Source organism: Meleagris gallopavo, chromosome 4, assembly GCF_905368555.1.
Source record: "Meleagris gallopavo chromosome 4, MGAL_WU_HG_1.1, whole genome shotgun sequence".
NCBI classification, from domain to species: Eukaryota; Metazoa; Chordata; class Aves; order Galliformes; family Phasianidae; genus Meleagris; species Meleagris gallopavo.
This window is the reverse complement of record NC_139407.1, coordinates 15935826-15962914: the sequence shown is the minus strand read 5'-3', so window position 1 is coordinate 15962914 and position 27089 is coordinate 15935826. Positions and strand designations below refer to the sequence as shown.

Genomic DNA, 27089 nt, shown 5'->3' with positions numbered 1-27089 from the left:
TCCTGCTGCTTTACTGTCCAATACAAATTCTACCTCTTGTGAATATTAAAGCACTTCACATGGTTGTATGGATATTATTAGTCCTGACATCATGTGGATTATAGAAAACAGCTGATGGGAGTATGGCAGTATGAAAATGAACTATTTCTGAGAAACTGTGCTCAGTCATATCCCTTCTAAATACACCTGAGTTTAAGTGTATTAGATTGTCAAGAACATAAAACAAATACAGAAATAATAACAAAAGAGTTGTCTCAATATTATCTATCAGTATGTAATAAGCTCAACGGTAAGAAATTATATGGTACAACATGTCTGGCTAGTGATCCCTATATAAAGTGCAGTTAGGGAAACATATACCTGGCTTCTTGAAAATTGAAGGGAAGACATTCCATTGATCTAGAAAACACCAGTTAACCGTGTTATGTGCTCAGTTTTCCAATCACAAATATCTTGACTATAGAATCATTGCCACCAAAAAGGAGACTTCATCTGCAACTCAAGCATCTCAAGAAGGACAGTCTATGCATAGTTTCTTCCCTGCAATTTGATACACAGGCACATCAGTGTGTTCACAGATGTTATCCAAAAGCATATAGTAAAAGAGAAGCACTAGCAGTTCCCAGATTTTTATGTCATTGCTTAGTAAAAGCAGTACTAACAAACACTCTTCACCACATGGGGTTTGCAAATAGATAAGAGCTCTTTCTTGTTGAGCATAGTCTAGAATTAAGATTTGATAATACTAATTTGCTTCATGGTATTTCTGTAAGCTTCATTTGTTCTAGAAATGTAAGAAAAAAATGAAAAATAGGGTGGTTGGTGTTTCTATATCTCTCTTATATTTTGAGGATATTTCTGCTATAATACAAATTGAATATAGGAATAAGATAGACAACATCATCCAAGAATGAACGAGAAAAAATGTAGAGCAGACTGTAGAACAACTAGTGTACTTCCAATAACCCATATACTTGACTGAATGTATTAATAACACAAGTAAAATGCAATGAAATCAACTGTCTGTTATCAAAATAATGAATACAGTTTCTCCAGAAATTGAGAGCTGAGAAATGAGAGCACTCCAAAATCACATCCTGTGTAAAGGTCAGCATTGTTTCAATAAGGATAACATGGAGGGTACAGAAGAAAAAAATATGTAGCTGTAAGTTTTGGTGACTGCAGAAAGTAGTAGGATGCTGCATTATTTATTAGTCTAGAAGGCAAACAATAACGCTATGAGTGTGAGTGAAAAAGAGCGTATTTTTAAAATACAATTTGAATAATCTGGGGCTATACTATTTGGGATTTATGTAAAATGTGGATCATGTACTCTTAATGTTTGGAAAAATAAGGCTGCTTATAATACTGGTGTCATGGTATTATGGTTTTTTGTTATTCTACAATGTAACATCATGTAGTGCACTGGGAGTTAAAGAGTTAATGCTCCAGTGAACATGGATTGTTGATATTTTGGAGTAAGGGGTATCCAAGCAACTCCTATATGAGGAAACTCTGAGTAACCTGGGTCTCTTTGGGAAAAGACGACTGAGGGGGCATCTGATTAATATATATAAATATCTAAAGTGAAGTGGGAGGCAAACGGATGAGGCTAGGCTCTTATTGGTAGTGTGTAGTGGCAAGTAGTTGCACAGAGAAGTTGTGGAGTCTCCTTCCATGGAGATATTCAAGACCCATCAGGATGCCTACCTGTGCGACCTACTGTAGAGTACCTGCTTTAGCAGGGAGGTTGGAACCTTTCAATCCCTGCAATTCTCTTATTCTGTGATTACTTTTGGGGTGGCCTAGATATAAACAAAGAGCCAAAGAGAATAATAGATCTGCATGTAAGTATAGCTGAGTTCAAGCGCTAACCAGAATCAATTAAGTGACTACAGATCTAAAATTCAGCTAGGTAACATTTACCATTTCTATTTACTATATTAGCATCCTTGGACATTCTGGTTCCTTACCTTCCCACAAAGAGACTTTATACCTGAACATGTTATCAAGAACTTTAGTCCAATAAGAACATGAACGCTGTGAAATCCCATATTCCATGCATGTGCTCATAAGTTGGATACACTACCATTTTGAAGATATTTTATTCAGTTCAGTAAATTTCATAGTACATATGAAGTATCTTCCAGGAATATCTCATTTAAAAAAAAAACCAAAAACTTATGAAAAGTATCAATTGTATTTTCTTTACTTATATTCCCTTATATTGCTTTAAAAAATAAATAAATAAATAAAATTCCAGGGTTTAGCTTATATTCACATGGATTTACCGTTGTTGTTGTACCTGATTATGGTTAGAATGCTTTTCAAATGATCATATTTTTGTCTCTTCAAAGTAACATAATTTTCGATCATAGTTTATGACAGCAATTTGTATATCTCATTGCTAGTATTTTCCTATTTCGTTTAATTCTGTCCATCTGGGAAAGTGCTAAACATAATAGCAAAACTGTTTCTCATCAGATCAGGTCACAGGATGACAAACTGTACTGCATGTGTGAAGACAACTGCAGCATGTTATGCGTAAGTGCCAAAAAACATAATCATTTACATTCTAAAAAGTTACTTTATACCTCTTCACACTTAGGAAAAAACAGACCTATTGTGCTTGTTGTAATTACAGAGAGCTATAAACAAAACTAACCGAGTATACTGGAAGATAAATTCACTGCAATTTTACTTTACACCAAAATGAATATGCTGCCAAAATAGCACCATAAAATTAGAATATCATAAAACTCCTTTGATAAATGTGCTGCATTTCAGATGCTAAGCAGATTGTTTATCAGCTTACAGTAATGCAGAGATCAGCAATTATTTAGGTTATACTTTCTTAAGAATATAATCCTGAAGTGTAACTCTGAACTAAGAATTTTAAAATTGAATGTCAGGTCCAGAAAGCTACTTAAGTCCCGTAACAATTGCAGGTTGTTTTGTTTTGGTTTTGGTTTGTTTTTTTGTTTTTTTTTGTGAAGTCCTGCAGCAGATTCATGTAACAAATTCAGTACATTTCTGAGTAAGTATTCAGAAAACTGGTTACTTGAACATTTACAGGATTTTTATGCTAACAGTCTGGAGATCTAGACTATGTACAAGGTTCAGGATGTCTTTAATAATACCCTTTACACCACCTGGCATCTGAAAAACACCAGATATTTTTGAAGATCTTAAATTTGTAGAGAAGCACCATGACCCATCTTCAGACTGAGATTCCATTTGTGTTAATGCATAGGAAGTCAGCACATACCATTTATCAACAGGAAGAGCATCGACTCATTTGAGATTACTCATGGAAGCAGGCTTCTGGATATTGTAGTTTGTATTTTCAGCTATTTTTTTTCCCTCTAATAATTTTCTGATTGGTTATAACTGTTTTTCATTGTTTATATTAAAATTATTTAGAGTGGCATAACACAGACAATATGAGACTTCAGTTTTTGTTGCAGATATATTTCAAAATGAAATCACAGATCCGGTCCATCTTTGAGATGACCCCCTCATAATTATTTATACTACACCGTATTTATAGTCTGATTTCTAGGTACATATACAGCATCACTTTCCAGCGTTATTTTGCCTTTCTATATTCACTCTAGTTCTATGCATTGTACTAGTTTACTTCTGTCATATCAATTCCTTTCAATCCCACTAAGAGACAGAGAAGTGAATCGGCAGGCTGTAAAGCATATTGAATTTGTTTCTTTGGCTCATTTTTTCTTTTGGCACTCTGAGTCAGGGCAGTTAGCCTTGGCTGGAGTCTTGACAACTCACGGCAGGCAATGGCCATGCTTACTCTCCTGCTTCGCACTTTACATGGCTCCATCAACAGATGCTCAAACACAGCATAATGATAGGGGTAAATTCACAGCTTTAAAGGAGAACACAACTCAGAGGCATCCCCAGAATCCACCCTGTTGCAACACCATCAGTCTCACTAGGAGGTGCCTTTCCCTTGCGCAGGAGGAACAAAACCAATAACATTTGGAAGGTCACATCAGAAACAGTTGTCATTGTCTATGTCATCTTTTAATGCAACTGCAGGATTTAAATGACATTTCTATAGGAACAGCTCTACATTTCATTAAGAGAAGCATAGAATTGGAGAGATTGGAAGGCACCTCTGGAGGTCATCTAGTCCAAACCCTCTGCAGGTTCCCTATTTCTTGATCATGAAATCAAATGGAGTCCAAGATTCATAGGATCTGACTCTGTATGGGGCTGCTGAATCACGGCCTGAACCTCTGACTGATCACCTGAGACGAGCAATGAGTCAGCCATGGGAGCACAGGTGAAGGCAAATCACCTGTGCTGCAGGAAGGGGTGGAGCTGGCTCCACCTCTCCTAGACCCATTTAAGAGCTGACTGCCAGTGGGGAAGAATCTCTCTGGAGTTCCGCTCCATCAGAGTTCATCTCGCGAGGCCAGGACAGGGTGAGTGACTTTCTCTCATTACTCCAATATAAATTATATTAGCCAAGCTCTTGGATAAATACGCACACGCGCACACACACACACCATCTGTATATTTATTGACTATATACCATCTGTATATCCATTGATTATACAGACTCCAATATGATAAATAATGGTTATTTAATACTGATAAAGTCCTCTGTGATTCTACACCATGTTCTGCTTCCATTCAATCACACATAATATGTCAAAAATATTTTTAATGAAACAATTTTGGGCCCTAATTTGAATGCTAGAATTCAAATTGTATTTTACTACAAAGGTAACACACATAAAAAGACTACACAGGCTACGCTACTAACTTCAGACACCTATGAATACAAAGCTAACAGTGTTTTCCTCGCAGTCATCCAATTCATAGTGAATTGTGAATTAGGGATTGATCAAATTAATGTGTTTTGTCATGCTGTTTTTTTGCTGCTTGTTTTTTCTTTCATTTCAATTTTGCTCTCTGCATCAGTGAAAATAAACAGTATGGAGTTTAAAGGAATGTTGCTTGATAAATAAACCACAAAATAAAAAATGAAAAAAGGATACCAAGTGAAGCCCAAGATGCATCTAATCAGCAGAAATCACAAACAGTAGCCAGGAGTGGAAACATATAGCAGCACACAATTGTGTTTTTCCTGATATAACCACTGCCTTTATTTTTTTTTTTCGCGCTTTGTAAACCTAAATTTATACATACAGGGCCATGCCTCCTTTGATGACATTTTCTAAACACATTCATGAAAATGTACAAATAAAAACATATTCAACACCCCAAAGTTTTTTTTCTCAAACTAGCTGCTTAACAATAAAATTTTTTTTGCCCCAAGAAAAATTGAGTACTTTCTACTCATGTTTCCTCATTCTTATAGGTCTTAACTGCACAACTTCTGTCATCTTTTTCAAGCTCAGAAATCTGTCTATATAATCACCCTTCTTACATAGATTTTGATCGGATATGTGAGGTGGCCTGTGATCTACCTTTTCTAGTTGTGCTATATGATTCATTAGACCTGGGTAACCCAAATTTCATGTAGCACTTAAGCAACAGGTTGACAACCCACTCCTACAACTGCATTATCTATGTGTTTTGTATTTCCTCTAAAATAGTTATTCCGAGTAATTCTTTAGAGGTCATATACTTAAAAAAACATGCTGAATTCTACTGTTCCTACAGAACTGAGAGAAAAATTAGAATCAATCACGCATTTCTTCACAAACTTAGAATCAAAATAACAAGCTTCAAAATAAACAGTTTGAGAAAAATGTATTTATTTCATCAAGTGCCCTGCAAATACCATTAAGAATAGATCCTCAATTATATGTACTTTTTTACTCAAGCTCAGACCACTTACATATACATTCAGAGTAATGAAAAGAAGTAATTTTCAATTTGTGTCCTTCTCTGAATGTTGTTTGCCTTTATTATTTAATAACCTATTAAACTAGTTACTAGAGCCATTTATGCTACTAATTATTTTGTATTGTTTAAAATATCTTGCTTGTATTTTCCTCTTCGTGTGGTTACATCTCCATCAGCTTCTTTTATTTTCTTCCAGAGAACTTTCAGGGCAAGGGGGGAAAAATATAAATAATTACGAGAGATGAAAAGAATACTTGCACTTATAAAAGAGAACACTAAATATTCCATACTGATGTTAAAAGTAGGAGGACACAAGGGAAAACAAAGTTTTTAACTAAACTATACATTCAGTGCAACTGCTTCACAAACTAAAACATCAATAACTTATCAACCTTGAATCAAAATCTATTTTTCATTCAAGAATAAACTCTTGCTCAGCTGTGCAACATTTTCTGGGAGTTTCTTTGCAGCTATACATCAGCTCTGCGTATATGCAGAATAAAAATTTAAACAAAAACAAAATCCAGCTATCAGAAGATTGTTTTACTGCCATAGGAAAACTACAAAAATAAGAAGCACTGAGACAATGCAGCGCTGACCAGAAATACCTACTGAGTTGGTCTAGCAAACAGTACCGTTCAATAGACATAACATTTGTTGACATAATCAACTCAGTAATACAGTTCCTTGTGGAGATAAATCACTATACTGCACCAACTAGAAATGAAGTTCCACATATAAAAAAAATAGAAAGATTTTATTTTTCCTAATATTTAGCTGCCTCTACATAGCACAATTTAAATCTGAGTATTTCAAGAACATTTGTATGCAAGTCTTGGAGAACCAACCTAAAATACACTGTTAGCTTCCTAAAAATGAACCGAAAATGCAGTTAGGGGGACTCCATAAATTTGGTGAAGAGAGTCCATAAAGTTTTCCTCTGTGTAAAACAAACAAACAAGAACTTAAATAATGCCAGGATACCACGGGAAAGAGTAATGGTCATGAAGCAAAAAAAATCCTGTCTGTCTCTTTATAAATGAGTGATACGTTAGTCTACTTTTTAAGATTAAATCAAATTCGGGTTTTATAACAACATAGCTGCTATTTTAGAGCATTTATTTCATTTTTAAAAGCCCTTGAAAAGAATTAATCAGTTTCGAATAGTCTTTGGTCAGCAAAATTTTTCCACGCACCGCAGCTAAAAGAACAGCCAGTAGCACTGCCACAGTGGCAGGGGTCACGTCTGGGGATGTCGATACTCTCAAGCGTGTGCATCCTCCCATCCGCACCAGGGACATGAACCCAGGTCACCTGGATTTAACATGAATGCCCTGACCTCAGGACAGCCTCACTGAGATTCTCAAGCAGCCTGCACTTTTCCTTTCTACGGAATAGACAGACAAAGCCTCAGTAGTTTGCATAAAAATTATTCCAGCTTCCTTTTTAAAAACAAGAAAAGAGTGCTGAGTCTTTGGTGGAAAAGACATAAATGGAAATTTACAGTTGAGTATCACTGCTGCTTGTGCTTCAGAACAGCATATTTGTATTACTTCGTTTATGTACAATGGAAACAAACACTTTGCAAACTTCTTTTATTAAAATTTGCACAATGACTGTAAGTAAACTCAAGATTTGTTTGCAACCCTCTGGAAGTTGAATTAAAAAGATCCAAACCCTAAAAAGAATACTACACTTCAGGAAATATGCTGCAATTATCTATTACTAGAGTTCATTTTCCACACCAGGAAAACTGCATAAGAAAATCTACAAAAGCCAGGTGGTTCTTCTACATGGGTACTCATATGAATAATCTCCCTTCTCCACTCACAACTATTACCATTTAATTGTCTAATATTCATCATTATAGAATTGGGAAGTATAACCTTGCAACCTCACTTCTGCACATTCTGAATTAAGAAACATGTCAAGAAACTCAACCAAAATTAACTTGATGTTATTTTCTTTAGGCAGTTTCCCAGAGATCCAGTTACTAAAACATAATTTCTAAGTCACATTTTGAAGTGAATTGTAAGAGCCACAGAGGCATTAATTATCCTGTCATTTGCAGCCCAATATTACACTTAGTCAAGTTCCTACATGACTCTTCCTTTGTCATCATTACAAGGTCTTAGCTATTCTATTTACTTCTTACAATTCTGATTATTAAAAAGCATATTCCACTTAGAGATTACCTTCTTCTTCTGTTTTTTGTCAAACAAAGGAAAACAGGTGCTTTTTCAGAGTCCATTTCTTCTGGGATAAATTTCTATCCCAACATACACAGAGAAGCCTAGCCAATAGATGTGGCGAATGAGAATGGGTAGATTAATGAGCTCATTATAATTCATTAAAGAGTGATGTGGGGATGACTGCCCACTTTAATTAGTTTTATTACTGTAGGAAATTGTTTCACATGCCAAACTCATCACTAAGCATGCCTGGAAAACATTAGAGTAGTAATCAGGCTTGAGACAAGAACCTTTCATTACTCTGTAAGGCTAAAGACTCTTATAATGACAAGTAAGGTATTAAAAGGATGGATATGAAAGGGGTTAGCATAAAATAGTTTATCACGTCTGATAATTCAGTGATAAACAGCACAATAGCAATCTTAAGTTAAAAAAAATTAGTAGAGCAGATGTGTTGCTATGGCACATCATGTACTCTCCCTGTAATCATGACATTAGCTGACAGTAATAGATTTAGAAGGACTCGTAGGTGGGGTTTACTCAGATAATAAATTTTAGTGAAAATTAACCATGACTCAAATATTCTAATGAAAATGTTAATTGGTAACTGGAATTTCTACAGAAATAGACAGGCCTCTTTTCCCAGTCATCCTCAAAATTAGTAAATGTTTTCACATCGTGCTTGACAACTGGAGTTGTAAAAATCTAGAAGTTTAAGTATTAACTGTGTTGTGCAGTCATAAAAAAAAAAAAAAAAGCGAGCATACAAATGTATCTCACAGTATATCTCAGGGAACAATGCTTAAATGGTGCTACACCAGCATTATTTTATAAATGCCAATAAATAAAACATATTTCGCAAAGAGAATGAAGCTTTCCAGATAAGCCGAACATTAGTATTCATTATTTCCCAAGGTCTTTTCTCTCTTAATAAATAAATAAATAAATCCAAAATGGAAGAATCCTCTTTGCTCCTCATCCTATCAAACCCAAAGGATTACTCTGATATGTGAAAAGACTTTGAGAGTTAAAATTGCTAAACAAAGCAATGAAATCAAATCAAAAATATCTTCCTCCAGGTCAACCATAGCTTTTTAATGTATTGAATGGCTTTTCAAATAAACAAACAAAAAAATAGCTTTTACATTAATTTTATGTTATCAAGGGTAATTATACTTCAAGTTCAGTGAAAATCAATTCAAAGTAGCAAAACAGAGCTACCCTGACGTATCTTTTTTATGCTACTGCCTTATTTAAGATTTTATTATTGACTCCACTCCACAGCTGCCGGAAAACTGCAAATAAGTCTGAGTATACCTAACTATAGAAAATCTACACAGCATGATAATACTGAATTATGTATTCAAAATGGAACTATTCAAGAAAATGTAGAGCAAAACAGTATAATTATTATTTTTGAACAGAAATTACAGAGATCAGACATTATGCCATTTTATTAAGGATAAGGACACCTTGAATATGAGTATGTACTAAGCCTTTCAATGTTTAAAAAAAAAAAAAAAAAAGTGCCCCAGACAATAATCCTTTATTTGGTGAGGCTTTTGCAGATTCAGCAATACTCAAACTAATATTCCATTTCTTCTCACCCTTATTTTCATTTTATCTGGCTTGTTTAGATGTTTAGTAAATTACTGTGATGTACACAGGAATGATATAGGAGGAAAATAATTTGTTTACTTGTGAAGGGAATTATTTGAAAATACCAGTTCGACTGATAACTAAATCTGTAAATTACACTATATGTCATCACTGAATATCTCTGTATGTATGTAATATATGTAAGTATATATTATATTTCCACAGTTTGGCTGTGGAAGTAATACAGTCACGCTTCTACTATTCACTGTGAGCTGCTAGTACTATCAAAAAAAGTCGTTGCTGAAGAACTTGGCCAGATATGCAAGAATGTTTTGGTTTTTTTTTTCCTTAAATTAAAAACAGCAGAATACTTCTGATATTCAGAGCTATGCTCTTATAGACATACAGAAACATACAACCTACAATTTCAAACTAAACAACTTCGGTTCCTTCAGTTCTGGAGTACCTGACATGAAACCCAAATAAGTCTCCAGTTTACAGACAGCACTTTTAAAAAAAACACTCAATGTGAGTAAGCTGGGGTCTGTGAAAGGTATGACAGCTTTTAGTGTTTGGACCAATTGCATTAATAAAGCCTACTATAATTTAAAAAACAAAATAAAAAAAAAAAATCAAAAAAAATTTTGAAAAAACACAGTCCACTAAGCATGGTAATAGAGTCTTTCAGTATGTTATTAGCACGTCATTCATAGTAGTCTATTTCATTATATTTTCTCAAAAATATTCTTCTGAAAACTATAAAGAAGATAGGTTAACAACCATATCGTTCTCCTCTCATGAAAAATTCAACTACGTTTTCCATCAGTTTAACTTGTTCGTGACAAATAACTGCTCAATTATCCAATTAACATCTCTGATCTGTATCAACATATGCATCAAATTCAGCCTCTGAGACTTCCAGTTCAAAAGATGTCCATGACGTCAGCCATTTCGTTTTGCTTAAAGGAAAAGCACTCCTTCCTCTCCCTACTTTATATTCTTTCTACACACATTTTTTAAAAAAGGTGAAAAGAAGCCCCAGGCAACAGCTCAGTCTATGAAGAGCAACTAGACAGGATCTAAACTAAGGCATTCAACAGAAATTAATCAGCAAAATAAATCTGAAATATTAAAGATCACTTATTTACATATCTTAAACAAAAAGCAGATTATAGACGCTGATTTTGCTGGCACACACACCTTAAGTAACTGTTAGTGATTAAACTTGCATGTGTACAACTAATAATGTGGTTTTCTATTTAAAATGTTATTTGCCTTCTTGCTCGATTCAAATTACATACAAAAAACCCCTTATGTTGGCGGGTTGTAAATTGAAAAGCAAGTTATTTCCTTCTTGGTTACGTTTCTCAATTGGAGACTAAAATAAAATCTAAAAGAAGGTGATAGCTCCCAGGGCTAACACCAGCTGATTTATATCAACTACAGACACATTTTCTCAGAGTATGTCTGCTGTTGTCAATGCTTCAAACATTTGTCATACAAAGATTTTTGGCCTCGTAGTAAACCAAGTGAAATTTTAACTTAAGTATTCTTTGTCATTGGCTGCTATATTTATGTAACATTGGCATTAACTAAGACCTATAAATGTCAAATGCTATTTCTTTAAAATACAAAATAGCTGATTTCTGCATTAAATGAGCAGAACTAAAATTAGTAGAGAAAAATCATCTGAGTGTGAGACTGCTTTGGAAGTGCACATGGTTTCATCTAATTTTTCCCATCCTCTCCTCAGGAATTTAGGCATGTGAAATAAGATTTTCACAAGTATTGAGTACAGAATGATACAAAAAACGATTGACCCACAGATTCTGTCCTTCAGTGCCTTTCAAATTGTGGATGAGGAGCTTAATTACGGCTATAAACTTGAGACAGAAATGACTTCCACATCTATATACATGATTAAAAACCTGCCTTAATGACATCCTGATCTTTAAAGATGGTATTAAGCAGTCCATTTCATGGGTTAAAATTTTGGAGCAAACTTCACCATCTACTCTCATTGTCCACTGAATGACTCATTTCCAAGGCAAGTTTTCATCACGTTAAAAGGTGCCGCCAAAGCATACTTCTCTATGCTAAAGATATTGCTTTGTTTCTTTTGTCTGCCATACATATGGCAAGAACTCACAGAACAGACTGCAGAAATATTAGCAACAAATCGGTAGTCTATGATAAAAAGGCCAGTTATAACCAACACAGCCTCATACCTGGAAACAAATTGCAAAACATTGGAAAACTTTGTCACTTTACTAAGCTTAACTAATGTAGAACCGAGCAAAGGTCATGGACTCCATCTTCTCATTATTCGAAACTTGATGGTTTTCAAGATTAGACAAGTTTGCCTGTAAATGTAACAGATAGAGGCACAGCTCCACAAAATATCGGTAATATAATAGCACAGCCTTCCTTCCATCTATGCTAAAGCAAGTCCTGTCCAAGTGAACACTGCTACACGTATAATCAATTAAAAAAAAGCAAAATAATTAGCACAAAATCCATTCTTCCTCCCATTAAAAGACAGTTGCTGCTATACTCCAAGAACCAGACTCTCGTTTTCTCTATATCCCCACGGCTGTATGGTGTTGGAAGATTCGCTCAACATATTTTCCCAAGACATGTTTTTGACTTCAGAGTCACACTCAGTGTGAACTAGGAAAGACGGGCTTTGTACTGACTACGATGTTATGAAAATTAATGGGACTATGCAAAATAGTAAGCCTGTGTTAAACATCTATGGGAGTGAGCAATAATTTTTTATACCAGGCAGAAAGATAAGCGTAGACTTCAAAGAACAGAAAAAATTAAACTGAATTTGCAGAGATGACTAACAGAATGAAAACTGTAGAGTAGAACTCCATTAAAGTAGAGGCAGAGATTTTCTCAAATCAATGGAAAGAAGTAACTTCAGAAAGAAACACAATCATATATGGTATCATAAAGATCAATCTAGGCATACCTTTTGCACTCTACAATAGCAACGTGTTTTTTGTTAGGCACCTTATTACCCAGTTGCTTTAGAATTTATTCATTTATTTATTTATGGTTACTCTCATAAATTTTACACTTCCTGGTATGCAGACAAACATGTAAACAAAAGGATGAAATTACTCAATTCCTCAGAAAACATCAGATGAATTACTCGTTGTTTAAGCCAAATTTCCTCTAAACCTCACAAAACCAAGAAAATCCTGATATAAATAAGCTGTTGGAAAATGTTTTATGAATGCTATTAGACTTTGCAATCCAATCCTATAAAAGCCAAGTGGTATATATGTTAAGTATGAATGAAAGCAGACAGCATTAACCTCGTAAAGATCAAAATCCAACCCAAATTCTAATTTAATAGCAAAAGAGACACATATTGAACATTTACTGCTGTGAATACAAAAGACCAGAGTTTTTTCCACTTGGTTGCCATTCTCAGTGCTGAGAAAGGTGCTCACGTAAATTTGAAGGAAATATGACAAAAACTGAACAAGGAAATATAAATAAAAAGGCTTTCATTTACAATACAAATTTATGCATTTGAATGCAGGCCTACAGCATACAACTCTCTTCAGTAGCTGTAACTGCAATTAAACAATTCTTCCAAACAAATGAGTCTGTGCAGTTCTTTATTGGACACTGGTGATAAATGATGCATCAAGAAAGGATTGTCCTTGTGATACAGAATTATCTCCAATTTCATCTATGGACTCTCACCTCTGCTATCTGATATTGTTCCATTCTAGCAGTAATACAGTTAGATGCAGAGGTCAATATTGGACACCATGTCCAATTATTTTGTCTTGGATTTTCCACAGAGATGTTGCTTCCTAATGCAGGAGGGCAGTATGTGAATGCTTTCTGAGTAGAGTTGCTGCTATGCACTAAGGATAAATCCTTAATCACCTCCACAAATAGCTGCTAATTTTAACTGTATATTAACCTCAGTCACAGTTCAGTCAGCATCATATCCAAAGACATCCAAAGCTTGCTAGTTATGGCAAAAGTCAAAATACTACAGGTTGATATAGCCAACAGCAGGGGAAAGAGGAAGTGGAAATCGCTGACTGTCAGAAATGGGTAAATATGAGATTTCCAACTCAGAGTTGGGCTTTCTGTACAGGAACAAACCAAATTTCTTTAACCAATAATTTCTGCATAGTATTGAACTCACAATGTTTGCTTATCTTTAAAACAAACAAAGAAACAAACAAGAACAAAAACACACAAGGATCTCAGATCTCAGTGTCAAAACTGGGCTGAGAAAAAAAGGGGCTCAGTTTATTTGAAGCGACAATTTCTCTCCTGTTTATTAGACCTGGCTTTTGAGAAAGCATGATGAAGTGCCTGGACTTGTGTACGCAGTGAAAAACATAACCCCATGCTCTGTAATCATATGAAGTGATAATATGATGTGAAAGCAGCGACAATTCACAATCAATAAAAGAATGAATTAAATAAGGCAGGAAAGATGATATGACAGAATATGTAAGGAAAGTTGTGAAAAAAATAATAAATTGGAGTAAACTATCAAAAAAATTGAAGAAAATTAAGTTCCGAACAGAAACAAAAATTCATAGAAAAACAAAAGAGAAAGACTAAATGTCACAGAAAATCTCAATTGAATTTGGTCAGACAATTTATACTAAACATTACCAAAACAGATCAAGTAACGTAAATAATAACAAATTATGTATAAATAGAACATCATTTTCTTCTACAAGAACCTAAAACGAATGCTTTATCAGATGTCTCAACATGTAACAGGCAAGAAATTAATTTGCTTTAAGGCTGGAGGCAATATGAATCTCTCATTTTTGCCTTTGACAAAAGGCAACCTATGAAAATCATTCAAAAATAATAATGGCTTAAGGAACGAAGTCAGAGTTGCACCTAAAGCACCCATGGTTCAAAAATTCTGAGCGTTCAATAATTTCTGAAGAGGCAATCCCAGCAGAAAGTTGCTGTACCAGCAGGAAAAAAAAAAAAAGAAAAAAAAAAAAAAAAACATCTCAAATCAGTGAAAAGGCAGCAAAGGAATGACAACTTTGATATTACAGACCATATGAGATGAGACTTTAATGGGGAAAACAAAAAGAAAAAGAAGATCAACTGGACCTTGAGTAGATAGTGTGTCTGGTCAGGCACATAAGCTAAGGATCATTTCCCCTGGGGGGAAGCTGAAAATTACATATAAAGAGAATAATGGGCCAGAGCAAATGAGGCAATATGAGAACGTAAGGAGGCCAAAGCTCTGGATGCTGAAAAATATGGCTTTTGACTGAAGGGCAAATATGCCTAATGCCTCATTCCTTTTTTTTCTTTTCCCCAGACAATACTACAATCATTGTACATCATTTCTGTATCATATTCAATCTCTGGATTCAGATAAAAGCCTACACATGGCTGGCAGGGCACTTCTTCACCTCTGCCTCTTCAGTTCAACCTATGTCTTAAAATAGCCATGCATTGTGCTCATTCTCCTCAGACAGAAACGATAGATCATTTCAAATCAGCCTAGGTAGTGAAGATTTCATAAATGTTTTATAACTTTATATTGTACCTATTTCAGTATCAACAGAATGATAATCATAATGAATGTGATTTAATAGAGAGATGTGTATATCTTGAGACAGATTTGACAGAAAATAATAAAAATTTAAGCTTCATATAAAAATTGAAAGTAAATAGCAGATGGTATTATTTTTTACTGACAAAAACATACTGTCTGTGCTTTATGTCACCATAATAACCTTCATGACTGAAAGTAAATTAGGATATTATTTTTTCTTCCTTCTTATGCAGGTGAAACTATTGCAAGAATAGATCTGGTTTATTTTTAATTCAGAACGCCTGAAGTGCCATGAGTTAAGGTAAAAAATGCACGTATGCCAAAGCCAAAAGAACCAAGTAAAGGATTAATGGCATGCCCAGAGAGGTAATGGCCTGCTCAGAGAGGTCGTGGAGTCACTGTCCCTGGAAGTGTTCAAGAGGCATCTGGACGAGTAGCTGCAAGATATGCTTTAGTAGCTTGTGGTAGCAGTGGTAGTGAGAAGATGGTTGGACTAGATGATCTTGTAGATCTTTTGCAACCTTGTGATTCTATGATTCTATGACTAAACCTTACTTTATTCCCTTCTCAATCTTTCTACTGCTCAGAGCCTACCCACAGTCAGGATGGTATGGTACAGCTTATTCTCACCAGCATAATCACCTAACTCATTATGTCAGTAGGCAAAAATCTTAGCTTCTCTCCCACCATTCAAAATAGTTCAACATGTTAAACTGCAAGGCATTCCTTTCCATTCTTTGTCATTCCACTGTTTGCAAGCATCTTGATAAAATATCCAGATAAAAGCTGGATATTTTAAAAAGCACAAGACAATTGACAGATTGTACTTTTTAACTTCAAATATCTACTAAAGATATTTTCTAGTTAGGTCAATCAATCACTTAAAACGCTAATTTACTAATGGGAAAATTGTAAGAGAACAACTAATTCTGCCAACTGCTGTTTTTTAACTTTTAGAAAGCAAATACAGTATTTAGAAGCAACAAAAATGTCAAGTGTTCATTATGTCTTTTTAGGGGACTTTTTACTGAGACTTCTGGGGAGGATGGTGGGATTATTCTCATTGCATTTATGGGCTCCAAGAGGTCCACATGAGTTGCCATCAGACTCGAGTAATATATTCCAGAACTGAGAATCACACAGCTACAGAGTCCAGCAGGAGTCTGCTGGAGAGAGAAAAGCCAGAGAAATGACACTGTCATCCAGAGCAGAAGCTCAAGGGAGAGAAACTGAAAGAAGCGCAGCTAAGACCAACTTACAGGCAACTAAGAGCAAAGAGTGGGAAGGCAAACAAAGACATTAACCCTAAGAGTGGTCTTCTCTTTCAGAAAAGGACTAAGTAGGTAGCTAGTAACCTAGGATTAAAAAAATAATCAAACATACAAGAAAACCCCCACATTATTATTGCTCTTTCCAGAAAGAAAATTGATATGAATCCAGGTTTCAGAAATAGAAATAATCAAGAAAACACTAGTTGGAGATACTTAGATGGCTTGGTATTGACGGTTTCTAAAATGCCAGAAGGAGGCAGGTACAGTTCCCTGGTTCCCATCCAACAAAAAAATGCAGTGACTTTTACCACAGTGAAAAGGATAAGAGACTACAGATATCTGGAATTGACTCCAGAAAAGCATAGACCAATGATATATCCATGCTGAAACATCAGAAATAGGAGGGAAAATGCAGCTTTTACATTTTGAAGCTCAAAGCATCCTTTGCCAGACGTGAGTAGGACCCAGAGAGATACTGAGGGTAGAGTTGGTTTCTCTAAGTCTCTAAGGAAGATGTGCAGAATGAGTGGAGTGATGTGTCAAGTGAAGGGAGCTCTGGATTACAGTCTGCTCTAATCAGACAAAAAATATGACAACTGATCACTAATAGCCATAAGTGGGTTACCATTATTTGGGCTACAACTAAAAATGCTTTAAAAAAGCAGATAAAAAGCAATTTAATTCAGCTGTACAATAAAACACTTGAAACGTTATATAATTTCAATATTCCCAAAAGCATTAATGCATACAACATTAGCTAATAAAGTCATAATAAAAACAAGTGAAATAGGAAGTATGATATGGGTGAAAAATTGCAACAGGAGGTGATTTCTAGTGATGCAGTTTTCAAAAAAGTTAGTTTTTTTTATCTGAAGCTTTTTCATTCAAAGTAGCCTGGCTAATTAGGATCAAATGAAGACAATGTATGCTTATTTGGACTGACAAATCAGACACTTCCTTAATCTAATTTTTGATTTTGGAAATCATTATAAATTAATTATAATTTGTCAGATCCTTCATCTCTAGAACTATGTTTCCAGAGTGTGAACTACATGTTTTGCATCATTGAAATTAAATAATAATCTCAAAAATATTAATCATGTAAATTTTTACAATTTAGAATAAGCATGTATCTTTTTTGAAATACTGTGCTACTGCTCTACTTCTACTAAATAAATTTGTCCTGGAAGTACAAACAAGGTGGTCTTGACACTTATCAAATATTCCTTTGGGTATCACAGGTCTGTGCTTCCCTTTAGCAGCCATTCACTACTGCACACTCTCTTGGAAGATGCACAATATCTGAATTGTCTAGTTGTCATGCAATTATTATTCATTTTGAAAAATCAAGTTTGTTAAAATGATTTCCTTATGTATCTGTGAGCATGGTAGAACTTTAGCGCTTGAATATATATACTGTTTGTACTTTAGATATACACTTTTATACCATTCTACCCCAGCTACAAACATTGGCAGTAAAGATAGCAAATTAACCACATTGTCCTCTCAAACTGCCATGAAAATATGATGAAGAAATGCTAGATAATCACTGATTTTTCAGCAAGTAATTACTATTGCTACAACTTAGAATATTTTCATAACCAATGTAAAAAATTTTTAGTTACGAAGCTGCTTGAGTGAAATTCTACTTTTATGCATTTATACTCCAATGATTAGTAACCTTCCCAAAGAAGATACCATCATTCAGTATAGTTGCTGAGTTTTCAAAGACATGTTCGGATTCTACTTCTCCAGCACAGAAAAAGCACTGATCAACCCAAGTACATATGCAAAGATAGGCACAAACTTACATTAAACTTTCATTTTAAGACCCTACAAAACAGCTTTTGCAATTGAAGTTACATGTTTCCAACTAAGTATTAATTCAAAAAAAGTGCAGAATTTCCAAGTGCCTTCAAAGACTTCATGCAGGAAACTTCTTATTTCAATAAAGACTTAAGAAGTATGGAAGCAATCTTTCAAAAAAACTGAAGGGTACTTAATATATTTGGGAAAACTTGGTAAAATCACTGTTCCAATGCAAATATCAAGGTTCTATAGCAATTTTTAGCAGCCCTCTTATTTCAGTTAATAAATTTATTCAGTGAAAAGTTGAAAACGATTTACATATTGTGATGGTTATCCTATACAAATTCATAAAAAAAAAAAAAAAAGATGCTTCAATCAGTGGGCAATTTGAGAACTTTAGCTAAGAGCAATCGGTTTTAAATAACAATGTATTCACTACATCTGGAAAAGCTATCCTTGAAAAAAAAAAAAAAAAGATCATCTTCCTCAAAATTCAGCAAACTACGTGCTTTCATATTGCAGACACTCAGTAATGGGCTGGAGGGAAAAAAGTCAAAACACAACTATTTCTTATACTTCTGATAACTTTGAACTTCCAGCTCAGCTATACGCTTTTGGTGAATGTTTACACTGAACAGCACAGCACAGTGTTTTCCTAAGAGCCAAAGAAAATAAATGTTCCTTACTGTAAAAGCCCAAGAAAGAGACACTAAATTCTTTTTTTTTTTTTTTCTGAAGAATTAAGATAATCAAAGAAAAATCTTTACTTTTTTTGTTGTGGAATAACTACCCCAAATATTTTCACATGGAATGGATGAAGAGAAGAAATATAATTTGAACTCACTCTTCATAAGAAAGATTTACTACATGAAACATGCAGTTACAATTGTGAAAAAAAACACAACTATACTTCTCCTCTGCTAATATCATCACATAGAATAGAATTGAAAAAGACAGCTGTGAATACATAGTTAATCTACTCAGGAATGACAGAGCAGCTGGCTTTGTAGTTAGCAAAACTCCTCACTTTGAGTAATCTCTGTCCTTTAAGCTTGATTGTTTAAATCAGGACTGGTCAACACCTGTTCTCGAATCAGCTTTTTGTTCAGATGACTGTTGGACATATTCTCATTTCCATAGAGAGTGAACAGATGGCAGGCAGCAACGAGACACATCAGTGAGAGAACCTGCAACTCAGAGCAGTCACAGGGGCCTTGCTCAAAATTCTGCCTAGAAGAAACTTTCTCATGAGAGCGCAGGCTCCAGCTGGATCAAGCCTATGCCTAGTGCAGGAGCACCTCCAATGCAGTCAAGGCCCTACTGCAATGATCAAAGTAAATCTGCATCCACATCACTTCTGGAAGAAACGCTGTCCTACAACCCACCAGCAGTCTCCTACTAGCTAAAAACTAGAATAATTCTAGTACAAGTCAGTACAATCCATTCCTCCATCATGTCAGAAGCCATGTTACCCAGCAATTACCAGTCAGCAGAGCCTGTCCTGTTCATCTACACAACAGCAGAATGTACAATCACAACATAAAGACACCAAGTTTCTCCAAATCTAGTCTGTGCTGCATGAAAAAGTCTTAGCCTAGCATAACCCCTTTTCCATAACTATACAATAGAACCAGGAAAAGGGAATTTGGCAAGTGAAAGCCAGCTAATCTCCAGTTTAGCCTAAATTTTGTATCAGAAAAGTAACCTTGTAACTGTGAGTCAACCACATATATGTTAAACTAGAGCTGTAAAGAGAAAAGAGATAGACCTTGCTAACACCTTTAGGATTTGCCAATAAATTAAGCAGCAGCAAACTATCAGTTTCTCTTTCCCTATCTCTGTTCAGTTTTTCCTGAAGGTGCATTCTGACTCATCAGTTCCCATGTCACCAATTTTGATAGATTCTTTGCCATGTGGCTTTCCTGCTACTTATTATCTTCCTGCCTTTTTCAGAAACATGTTTGACTTGTGAAATATATCATGACATCATAACCATAAGCTTTCCATTACATTTCCAACTTGCTCATTGCTTTACTAAAATTTAATTTTGTCTGATGAACTGAAACATTGTTATCATGGTCTAATAGCTACAGAAATCTCATGGATATATTTAGGAGCAAGAAATTACCATTGCTGTAACAGAATTAGAATATGGATCTAGCTGTACTCACAGGCAATTTTCATCTAACTGTTTAGTCATGTTATATTCTTGTTTTTCAAATAGGAATTATAACTTATCTTTCTCTAATGTTCAAGTAAATGATCAGCTTTAAGCTTATTTTCTATTGAAAATATCCAAAATAAGACAACATCCTACTAAGGGATTTGAGATTTTAAAATGAAGTAATCGGAAAGATGAGACCATACGTCATCTTTACCATCAATTACTATTTCTTTACCCCACTGTGTCAGTCTGCCAAATGTTCCTAACCTCTCATCCACTAAGATTTCACAAGAACAGAAGAATGAAAAACAGTTTTCCTAATAACATTTTTGTTATTATTTCCATTTCATTATCTGTTAATAAAGGGTTAGTTTCCTCTTTGTGATATGGAGTGAGGTGAAGAGATTTGAAAAGAGGAAAACTGGTAGTGAAATGTTGTGTAGAACAGAATATATCAAGCAATGAAGACTACTTCTAAACTTACAGCCTTAATGTACATAAAGATTGGCAACCTTTTCCAAAATCTCATGTTATTTAAGGCAGCACTCTTGATTCCAACATTAGGGGACAATGCTACTCACAGGGGAACCTAATTTTCATTGAGTTTGTCAAATAGGCATGTCATCATATGCATAAGATTAAAAAAATAACTAGAACAAGATGGTTCTGAAGTGATTCCGGTAACACAGTGTTGATCCTTCAAAGCTTTGTTACACTTGCGACAAAGACTAGTTAAGACACAGCTGTATTAAGCAAGACATCCGCATCCCTTTCATGCATACCAGATGTAATCTTACCAGATGATGATGGAACATTCTCAGACCTGCCAAGAAGTAGTAATTATATAATAACATTTATAACAGTGAGTCAAATGGTAGTGTGGATTACTTGATGGGGCTTTGTAGCATTATTCCCAATTAGCACTCAGATGGTTTTTGGTATGCAGCCTGTAGTATCATGTTCACTGCCCTATTCTTACGTATTTTAGCATCTAGAACATTTGCAAGTATTAATATTTTACACATCTACCACGGCTGCCTACTGAGAATGTGAAAGGCACTTCAAAAGGTTAATAAAATTAGTCTCGCTGTGCCACTAAAAAGAATAAACGTACTCTGGAAGCTCTGCAGACAGAATTCGTAACACTTACATTAGCTCCCCTAGGAAAATCATATAGCTTCTGAGACAGGAGTCTGTATCCTCCAATATCCACTTTCCTACCTTAAACCTAAGGCATTTTCCCTATAAATAAAGTAGTGACATAGCACAAGGTAGCAAACGTTTGCAATTTAAGTACATCATTTTAACCTATCAAAGAAAAAAAAAAGTCCCACCTCTGCAATGTTTCACAAAAAAAAAAAAAAAAAAAAAAAAAAATCCGCAAACTAACTTACAAAGAGAAACTCAGTGTTTCATTAGAATAATGTAATCACCAGGTAAAAGCAGTGCCTCTTCGACACTGATTTTACTTTCTTTCCCCCCTCTTTCATTTATTACCCTTTTCCCTTCAGAAACTAAGCAGAAAGGAAGGATGAGTGAGGTAGCTGCCACCAGGAGGTACACAGATGCAGCTCTGAATAAGAGCAGCATAGGAACTGACAGCAAGTTTAAATTAAGTATTTCTGTGAGAAATACATACCTGAATCATCTGCAGGTACCTATTTATATCAAGGAAAAATCAGTTCTCAAGTGAGCTTACTAGTAAACTTGGTAGTAAAATTAAGTTATACTAAGCTCTCTAAAAATGCTTAAAATGTCTGCCTTTGAATTCACTCACACATCCCATAAGTCTCTGTTAAGATTTTAAATAAAGAACACTAGCGAAGCCTCTTGCCTGGTGCAGGCCTGCTAGCTCTCTCAAAGACAGTACTCATCACCCCCATCTCCAGAATGGGTCTTTCTCAACACAAAAAATAGAACAACAACCAGAACAAGAGGGGCCCTGCATCCAGGAAGGCGGAAGAAAGAGACAGGTTTACTGGGCTACATGGATTCACTGGCCTGGCACACCAGAACAACAAGAGTATAAAGCTCTAGTGGACAGCACTGCACAACCACCTCTTATTTCATCAAGTTATAAAGGAGCAGAACCCATCCGTATTCATGGAGAAACAGAGTAGTTTCAGTAGCTAACTTCATTGGAGACTGAAGCAAACATAACTGGGAATGACTGACAAAAGCACCTCATTGCAAGTGACTAAGAGTCTCTGTACATCCTTGGTATTGATTACCTCAGGAGAAAATACTTCAAGGACACAAAAGAGTACCGGTGGGCTTTCAGTATAGCTGCCTCAGAGATAGAGGACACTAAGCAGCTGTCTACTTGACCTAGTCTCTCAGAGGACCCTTCTGTTGTGGGGTTGCTGAGAGTAAAAGAACAGCAGGTGCTGATTGTTATCACAACCGTGCACCAGTGGCAAAATTGCACCAACCAGGATTCCATCTGATTCCCATTCATCAGCTGATTCTCCAATTGAAGAGCTAAGGAGAAATAAACACAGAAAAAGTCAACTTATAAGAACTTTGGTAGAAATTGTTCTGTTTGCTTATGAAGAAAGCAATCAGTCATCTTAGGCAATACTCTCTTCTACACTATATAATCAAACTGGATTTATTTGTGACAGCAGCACAAAGTTAGACTCTCTCTATTCCAGTCCTGCCACTCATGATCCGTTTTCAAGTAAATCTTTTGGAACTTCTTTTTATTTAGTAAAGTCACATTATCTGAGAAACTACATTCTCATTTCTGGCATCTTTGATCTCTTTTGATTCTACTTCTATTTCAGTTAAAACTGAACATTTAAATGCTCTTGACCAAGCCAAAACAATGTCACATAGACTGAATCACAGAATGGCATGGGTTGAAAAGGACCACAATGATCATCCAGTTTCAAACCCCTGCTCTGTGTAGAGTCACCAACCACTACAGCAGGCTGCCCAGAGCCACATCCAGCCTGGACTTTATCTCCAGGGATGGGGCATCCAAAATCACCTTGGGCAACCTGTTAAATTGAATTAAATTAAATTAAAGTTAAAATTAAATTAAAATTATGATAAATTGAATTATGATACTCTACACGTTAACAAAACTAGGGCAGCTCATACTTACTGGTTTGTTTATGACCTTGAGAAATCCACCCAATAACTCCATGCCTACGTAAGAGCATGTAGCCCTGCCAATCTGCACTATATATACATTGTTACAGTGACATCGTAAATAGTCTTAAGAATTTCACACATGCAATAAAGATTGACAAGCATATGATTCATTCTGCAGGTCATCTGCTACGCATGTATTCTACATTCCTCTCAAAATAATTATATATATATATATATATGTAAATAAAAGAGTCATTTTGGAATACCAAACCCTATGCTGGATTATAAAATCTTCTCAATACAAATTATATTTAATGTTATCAATTCACCATCTTCACATTTATTTAACATTTCACAGTGTTTTTCATGCTACTCAAGAATACAACACAGAAAGACGCCAGATTCACCTCCATGGGAAAACAGCATAGGTCTTTTACAAAACCACATATCCTTGCTCATGTACCAAGAATCCACGATGAACACATCTCAAAGAGTCTTGAAGCATGGAACATCACAAAGCATGCTGAGATCTCTTAAGCTGATGATTTAAAGCAGATAACACATGACTTCAAGTCCAATAATACGTAAGAAAGTTCTAACCAATTAATTATTGAAATAAACTACACCCCAACTGTATGGAACGAATACATTTTTATGAGTCAAGTATGCAAGGAATATGTTGCCTTAAAATTCTGTGCTTTTAATTTTCCTGGATAATTCTCTTTCATAGACAATTCATTAAATATAGACTTCTTCCAGTCTTCTGACAAGTAAAGTAAGTTAGTGAATTATACCAAATAGGACTACACAGCATATAAAGGCAAATCAGAAATGAACTTTTATCTAATATTTGCTGAGTATCACATTAGGTAATATGACTTGATCATGACATTTCTCCTAGAGACTATACACTCTGTCCATCTAAATATGCTTCTCTTGGCTTATACTTGCTCTTACAATGATCCCACCTGGCATATAAAAACAGATACTTGTAAAAAAAAAATTAAAAAAAACCAACAACCAGACATTACATTTTCTCTCTTTTCTTTTTTTTTTTTTTAAGATGAAGAATGAAATAATTCACAATACATCCTCTTAAATGGAATTCTTAAATGTTAGTAGGCATACTCAGCTTACTCTTTGTAAGAGCGTATATTATCTGTTCAAGTATGTCATTCCTATACATTTTTACATTTTACTTGGGCTATATCATTGTTTTATCCCCAAGTAACTAACTAGGCTTCAGATTTTTATTTGGTGCTTTTGAGTTCTATTACAGCTACAGCTTATGTTCCAGTAACTTCTGTAAAGCATTTCTCTGAAGCATGTTGTGTCACTTGTGTTGCTTATCCACCATGATGCCAGTAAATACTAGTTTTCATGCCTAGAGTGGTTTAATATCAGAAACAGCTATCACAATTCACCAACAGAATAAAGCATGTTCCTTTTTGCTGAACAATAGCAGGACAAGTTCATCCACCTTTGTAGGAGATGCTGGGAGCAAGATTACACAGTGGCCAAGAGAACCAAATACCCAAATATAATCATTTCTCAAAAAAAAAAAAAAAAAAAAAAAAAAAAAAAACACAATACACAATTCATCCAAGCTCTTAATTTCAATAACGCAATTGCCCAAAGAACTGGAAAGGTATAAAAATCGATCAACAAGATTCTGGTATGACACAGTAAAAATCACCTATGTCACTCATTTTTTCCTGACATATTTTTACAATGCCACAGAACAAATTCTATGTTCATATTATCAGTGTTTATCTCACATCTTATACCATATGTGCATTTTTATTTAAAAATAGGATTAACATCAACTGTTACATTGCAGACTGTAAGATTGTATTTAAAAGTTTTTTTGTTTGTTTGTTTGTTTTTTAAGGTAAAATATTTATAGATGAGAGAATTTCTGGTGTCAGGAGTGAGATATTTCTATGTGCAATAATTTTGTTCTGTACAAGTTGATATCACAGAAATAAAACAGTTAAGAAGGTGAAGTTATGAACATGCTGTTATTTAAGACTAGATGGGGAAAAAAAGCAGATGGAAAGAATCATCTGATAAACTGAACTCATACAAGGCAAAGAAAAGATGATTTCTGTTGACTTAACCCAACAACTGGCAAGTTACACTAGGCATCTTGGTTGTAAACATTCTGGCTATGCTGACAATTACTGAAAAGTATAATACCCCATTTTTCACAGCACGTCAGAGTTAGGTTTTTTACCATCATAAAACCACTACACCAAGGATTGAAGCTTTTACCTGATTCACTTAAATAAAAAGTAATTTCAAAACACAAAGGATTCATAAACTTAAGATGATAAAACAAAGTTCCAGAAACACAGAATGGCTTGGATTGGAAGGGACCTTAAAGCCCACCCAGTTCCAACTTCTCTACCATGGGAAAGGCTATCAAGCACCAGAGGTCAGGCTGCCCAGGGCCCCATCCAACCTGGCCTTGAACACCTACTGGGACAGGGTAACCATAGCATCTTGTACCAGTGCCTCACCATCTTCTGAGTGAAAAATTTCCTCTTAGCATCTAAACTAAATCTCCCCCCTTGTAGTTTATAACTGTTCCCCCTTGTTCTATCACTATCTGCTCATGTAAGAAATTAATCTTCCTCCTGTTAAAAACTCTCATTAAGTTATCTAATTTGATCTTCCAAAAACTACATGCAAACAGTAAATAAAATAAATATAAATAAAACAAAGAAGTACTGATAACAGAATTGTATGGCTGAAAAATAGGCAGAGAAGCTTATTCACTTTGTGTATCTATAGAGATATCTTTTCAGCTGAACCCTTTGATGGATTTCCTTGGCAGCACACTGTACATTTTGTCATGTAGAAGAAGTCAGGTTAAAAGTATCTCTTCTACATTAATCTACTTTCAATATAACTTAATGCAGTACAAAGTAGAACATCAGTCACACTGATTAGGATGTCATTTTAATTAATACTTCAGACACTGGTTCAAACTGTAGGTCAGTGATGCCCCAAAGTGCACATTTATGCTTTGAAAGGGATCTGGGGAAGCATCATTTCTTCATTACACAAGACAGAAAGGATTAGTTCATCTGACATGATCCATCCTTCTGTCTTTACCTCTATCCACCTTTTTGTCCCTCCCTCCATCCAACCACCTTGCAGCAGACAACCTTTGGTGTTACTGATTGCCCAGAAACACTGAAAATGCAGGGCTAAGATGTCCTTTGGCTCTTACTGTGTGAAATAACAAACTCAGATGTTCGGAGCTTGTTATTTCACACAGCAAGAATCACTGTACCAAGCTCTCCTAACATATAAAACAGGCACTTCATTTGTTTCTCAACTTTTGTTTGACTTGAGTTATATCTTTCTTTCTTGACTACTTAATTCTTTGTCATTAGGATTGCACTGACATTAAATTGTACCTTTGTTTGCACTCACCTCTCTCTTACGTTTTTCCCTCCATAAGCACCTGACAAAGCAATAAGCTACTCTCTAGTTCACCACATCATGTTTCGTTATATTTTTAC

The 27089-nt window shown here is 35.1% G+C and overlaps 1 protein-coding gene and 1 long non-coding RNA gene across 7 annotated transcripts in view; one reads left to right on the top strand and one right to left on the bottom strand.

Annotated features, from left to right (window-relative positions):
* Window positions 1-27089, bottom strand: part of CCSER1 (coiled-coil serine rich protein 1) — a 623472-nt gene that overhangs the window by 275330 nt on the left and 321053 nt on the right. The window lies entirely within an intron of this gene.
* Window positions 1489-23796, top strand: LOC146544421 (uncharacterized). The gene is made up of 3 exons (XR_014882856.1): window positions 1489-1724; window positions 2485-2544; window positions 15447-23796. It is a non-coding gene; the product is annotated as an uncharacterized LOC146544421 (long non-coding RNA).